Genomic DNA, 5,936 nt, shown 5'->3' with positions numbered 1-5,936 from the left:
TTCTCCCACTCCGACCTCCCGTGCCGCATCTATGCTTATAATATCTTTGTAAATGTGTCCGTCGATAATCATTATTTGTATAAATAAACTTTTTTCTTCCTTTTATTTTTCAATATGGGTGGAAAAATATTGATCTTAGGGCTGACTTGATCAGCTGTTATACTTATCACATGGCCTTAAAGCCACTCGAAATTGAATATCGTAATAATTTAAAAATATCAAATTGAAACGTTATTATTCAAGCATTTTGAAGTTGCCATCGTTAAAATTCACGAAACAATGTGTATTTTTCTTTATTGATAATGGTGTTTGTGGGCTGGGGAGGGGGGGGGGCAATGCAAATCACGGCCTATTATGATAAGGAATGTGGACGGGATGTGCAATAATGGCTAAAAAAAGTATCTCGTGTTTTGTAAATAACACTCTTAAATTGAGCTATTTATATTTTGAGTCGAAAACTTTATTTTTTATTTGATGAAACCTTATACAACTCATTTATTTTTATTTCACCCTTGCAAATTTTTAATATTGAAAAATTCCGACTCGAATTTCAAAAATTGTAATATTTAAAACTGGATAAATCGGGATAAAGCCGAGAGATAAATATTCCATCGGAAGATTTTCTGTATTTCATAATTCGCGCATTTTGTCATTTTCAAAGTGTTTAGAATAATTAAACTTTAAAGGTTCACACTATGTCTCGCAAAATTTAAAATATTTCAATTTTGAAGGGTGAAAACGACAGTGATTTTTTATTTGACAGAAATCACAACTTTTAGAAAAAAAAATCTATCCAGTCGTTTTAAATGTCACTTGCTACTACATGATATGATACTTATTAATAATATATTTATATTCTTTAAAATTTCTATCATTTTAATTTTAAATTGCAGTTTTTAATCTGCAATTCTAAAACAGTTTAATATGTGATGCCTTGAAACTAAAGTTTTTTCTTTAATCAATTTTTAGATTAATTTTTGGAGGTTTCGAATTTTTAATTTCACAATATCGTGGTTTTAATTCAAATATTCAAAATTTCAGGATCATTTCGCCGGTAAATATTTCAAAATGTCATATTAAAAGCCTTGATAGTTTTGAATTTACAAATTTTAGATGCAAATTTCGAATTGATCAAAATAAGCTCGAAGATAAATTGATTACATTGAGAAATTACAAATTGAAAATCTTAAAATTGTACATTTTCAAAAAATAAAATTGTATTATAGCAATATTGTTTCGTATTCTTTATTTTCAATGTAAAATGTTTAAATTGTCCGATTTTTAGCTGATTTAAACAAATAAATATTTTCCAATTGAAAAATATTTGATTCGAAAATTTCCAGAACGAATAATAATTCTAAAGGAAGATTTGAAATTAAAAAATAAAAAATTGATTTTGAAAATAAGATGAAAATTAAACTATCTGAAATTAATGAATCAGTCAATAGATAATTTCTGTAATTTTAAATGGTTACTATTTTAGAGTTCTGAATTTTCATGCTGAAGGCTACATTTTTAATTTTTTTCTTTTCATAGGTTTTAATTTCGCAATTAAAATTTCATTGGTTGTATTTTGAAAAGCATAATTAGGAATTTAAAAAGGAGTAGGTTTTGAGCGATTTAAATTCGATTCAATTAATTGAAATTTAATTAATTTAAAATTACTATTTATTTTTAAAGTTTTTGGTTGTATAATAATGCAATTAATTTTTTCATTTTAGAAAAATTGGCTTAATCGACTTTAATTTTAAATTATATTTTTTTATGTAATGAAAATTTACAAGTCTAGAATTTTTAGAAGCTTCAGATTAAATTTAAAAGATTCAAGTTAGTTTTCTGTATTAAATTGTGAAGTTTTTATCGCTTTGAATTTAATATTATTCAAATTTAAAAGTATTTCATCTTTAATTATTTATGTTTGAACGCTTTTAATTATAAAAAATAGAATTTCAATTCCTCTGAATTGTAAAAGACCCCATTTCCAGTATTCGAATCTTAAAATATTAAATTTTTAACATTTTGACATTGTCCTATTTTCAAAATTTTAATCTAAAATCATACTAGTTTCGTGATTCCCCAATTAAAATTAAAATGATTTAATTTCCAGCACGTGGACTTAAAAATTATACAATTAAACTCCTTTTTCTAAATAAATATTAAATTTTCCAACACCGTTCGTGTATTCTTTTGGAAATTTCAAACGTTTGTAATTCGAAATTATTAATTATTGTTTAAAAAATATTTAAAACCTTCTGTTAAAAAAATTGATTTAGTATTGGACGCATTATTTGTACGCGTAAATTTGCAGCTAGTACGCATCTCTGTATTTTACTTTTTTACACAAACATTTCCTTATTCTACTTATTATATGATTCAAAGTCAATCGATTTCTTGCAAAAAGGTTTGCTGATGTTTATCGACTTCCGCAATAGGTAATATATGTAAAAAAACGATTGGTTTCGCAAAGAAATAAAATTTCTTTCTACGCCAGGAGAAATCACGAATATTTAGCGGGAGAACCGGGAGAAAGTCGGGAGTAGAAAAAAAGTCCCCCCCCCCCTGAATATGTAATTCTGCAAATTTTATTAAAGTATTCTACAAAATTGTTCAAATTAAAGTGATGAAACGTTACGTTTTGAAATTCAAAATTTTTAAAGTGAAAAATTTAAGATAACAAATTAAGTTTTTGTCTTAAAATAACACAAATTGATAACTTCTGAGAAATAACGCTCCTTTGTTTGGTTGGTTCTTTACCTTTAGGGTGTCCAGTGGTTCATGGAAGTACGTAACCGAAATGTCACTAAATGTCAGGAAAGCATCTGAAACATTATATTCCCTTAAAAGGGAATGCACATAAATATGTTAATACATGCAAATTCTGAATAATAAAAAATAATAATTTAGCAATTTAAATTTAGCCAATTTTAATTAATATTACTAAAACTCCAGTTACGGAAATTTCAAGTTACACGAGTTTCTAAAAGTTCGTCTGAGTTACTCGAGTTTAATAAGAATGCATTAAATTATACACTTCAGTTAGATAATAATTAAATACCATGATGGTGGAATATTTTTCTACTACTTTTGAATAAATGTTTTGTACGAAATTACCATTACTTAGTTTTTGCCGGTACTCATTTGCAGGGATACGTTACTTTAAGTGTATATTATACAAATGTGTAAATCTTTTTAATATTTCAGTTTAACTTATTAACTTCATTTTTTCGCACCATAAAGTAAACCCAACGAAAATATTGTTAGAGAGAAAGAGAGAGAGAGAGAGAGAGAGAGAGCGGACATTTAAAAAACTATAAAATGAACATGTTCAAAATCCTTATGTGAATCCATATTCAACGAGGCTTACAAAAAATAACTATATTTGTAACTTAATTAAAAATGGTATAATTTTTAAACTGTAGTTGAAGTATCAGCTCAAAGAATGTTCTTTAAACAGAGGTTTTGACTCACTGGAATCTATGTTCACACATAAGTTTAAATTTAAATACTGTGTTACATCACTGACTGTGAGTACATTTGTCATATCAGACAACAAGGTTATTGCCACTACAATAAAGAACATTTTATCTTATTTTTTATTTACTACGGATTCCAATATTAGCATCTATTTATTTATATTTTGTGTATATTAATACCGAGTTTGGACGATTAACAGCAAGTTTTTCTTCTTTCCTAAATTTACGATAAGGTTTTTTCTAGAATCTTTCGACGCTTTATTCTTTATATGCTGCCGCCTTTACAGCATATTAATTTTTCTTTCTCATCGTTGTTAAATGTATTAAAGATTGGTAGTTTCCAGAAATGTTTTTCTAGTTATGCTAGTAGAATTAGGCAGGGTGTCCGAGAACTTCATTTTCAAAATTCTCTGATTTTTCCTTGACTAATTTTTCATTTACCTTGATCATTAATATACAAATACCAATATTTTAATCTTGTAAACCTTTCATATTGATTAATTTATTTTAAACAAAAAAAAAGTTTTTTCTACTATAAAAGATGGCTTTTTAACAAAATGCTTGAATTTTCAACAAAATAATTACATTTTTATCATAATAGTTGAACTTTCCACCTCAAAAGATAAATTACCAACAAAAAAGTGTGATAGTTTATATTTCATTAAAAAATATGAAACTCATATAAAAAAGACGAATTTTATCTTCAAAAAAATGGAATGTTCAAACCAAAAATTGGACTTCATCAAAAAATTAAGTTTACATGAAACTGATTCATTTACCTCCAGCACAAATAAAATCAGAAAATTATTTTTTCACCAAAAAATAAAAATTTTCAAATACAAAAGATCAGTCTTTAAAAAATTGAAGTTACATTTTCAGTTAGAAAATAAATTTTAAGCCAAAAAAAGCTTTTTGCACTAAACAGTTAAATTTTTTTAGCCTTCAATCAAACATTTTTTTTAACAATGTAGTTTTTTGTACCCACGTAGTTGAATTTCAATTAAAAAAGATTTATTTTTAATAAAATAGTAAGTTTCAACCAAAAAGATGAATTTTCAACTAAAAATATAAATCTTAAAAAAAAATTATAACTTAACAAAGTGATTCAAACAAATCTTTCAACTAGAATATTTGAATACGCAAGTGGAGAAGAATAATTTTTTACGAAAATGCAACTTTTTTGTTGCAACTTTTCTCTGGTCAAAAAGATATGAATGTTTTAACAAAAATAAGTTACTAAGAAAAAAATGAATTTTTCACTAAGCAGGATGACTTTTTAACAAAATTGTTGAATCCTCTACCAAATAGTTGCATTTTTATTTTAAAAAGTGAGATTTCTCCTAGAACATATAAAATTTTATTTTAAAAAAAAAACAAGTTTGCAAAAGAATATTTAAATTTTCACCCAAACAAGATTCCTTTTGACTTTTCAAGTTTAAAATATAATTTTTAAAAATATTTAAGTTCTCTGGTCAAAAAGATATGAATATTTTAACAAAAATAAGTTACTAAGAAAAAAAAATGAATTTTTAACTAAGCATGATGACTTTTTAATAAAATTGTTGAATCCTCTTCCAAATAGTTGCATTTTTATTTAAAAACGTGAAATTTCTCTTAAAACAGATGAATTTTTATTTAAAAAAAAAAGTTTGCAAAAATTCCTTTTGACTTTTCAAGTTCAAAATATAATTTTTGAATAGTAAATAAGTTTCTGCGAAAAAATTGAATTTTCAATTTAAAAAAAGAATTTTTTCAATTAAAAAGTGTGAGTTTTGATTGAAATAGTTAAATTATTTACCAAATAGTTGCATTTTTATCCAAGGGAGTTGAAATTTGCACTAAAACAGAGGAATTTTTAATAAAAACAAAAGATTTTGTTTAAAATTGAACTTTCATCCAGAAAATATTTGAGTTAATTTTTCAACAGAAAAATGTACATTTTCACCAAAAATTAAATTTTCTAGAAAATAGTTAAATTTTCAACAAAACAGTAGAATTTTCAACAAAAGAGTACGACTTTGCAACATAATTTTTGAATTTTCTACCAAACATTTTTATTCATATCCCAGAAAGATGTGATTTCTTGTAAGACAGATGAATTAAACACAACCCTATACAATTAGTTAAATTTTCATTTTAACCAAGAAAGATGCAATATTTTCACAAAAAAGGTGAAATTCTAAATAAAAAAGACAAATTTTCAAAGCAGTTTTCATCTAAAAAGATTTCAGTTGGTTTATCAGCAACAAAATGTAAATGGTCAATCTTCTACAAAAAGAGTTGAATTTTCAACTTCAAGAAGACGAATTTTGAACAAAACCAAAAGGATCATCAACCAAAAAGGATGTCTTTTTAAAAAAAATTGTTAAATTTTCAACCAAATAATAAAATTTATAACTAAAAAGATAATTTTCAGGAGACAGCTTTTGCGAAATTGCAAAAATTACGTACATGAGTGATGGA

General features: G+C 25.1%; 1 protein-coding gene across 7 annotated transcripts in view; it reads left to right on the top strand.

Annotated features, from left to right (window-relative positions):
* LOC117176429 overlaps positions 1-5,936 on the top strand; it is an 86,573-nt gene that overhangs the window by 77,754 nt on the left and 2,883 nt on the right. The window lies entirely within an intron of this gene.

Source organism: Belonocnema kinseyi, chromosome 1 (assembly GCF_010883055.1).
Source record: "Belonocnema kinseyi isolate 2016_QV_RU_SX_M_011 chromosome 1, B_treatae_v1, whole genome shotgun sequence".
NCBI classification, from domain to species: Eukaryota; Metazoa; Arthropoda; class Insecta; order Hymenoptera; family Cynipidae; genus Belonocnema; species Belonocnema kinseyi.
Note: the sequence above shows the minus strand (reverse complement) of the source record. Positions and strands in the feature narration are given on the sequence as shown.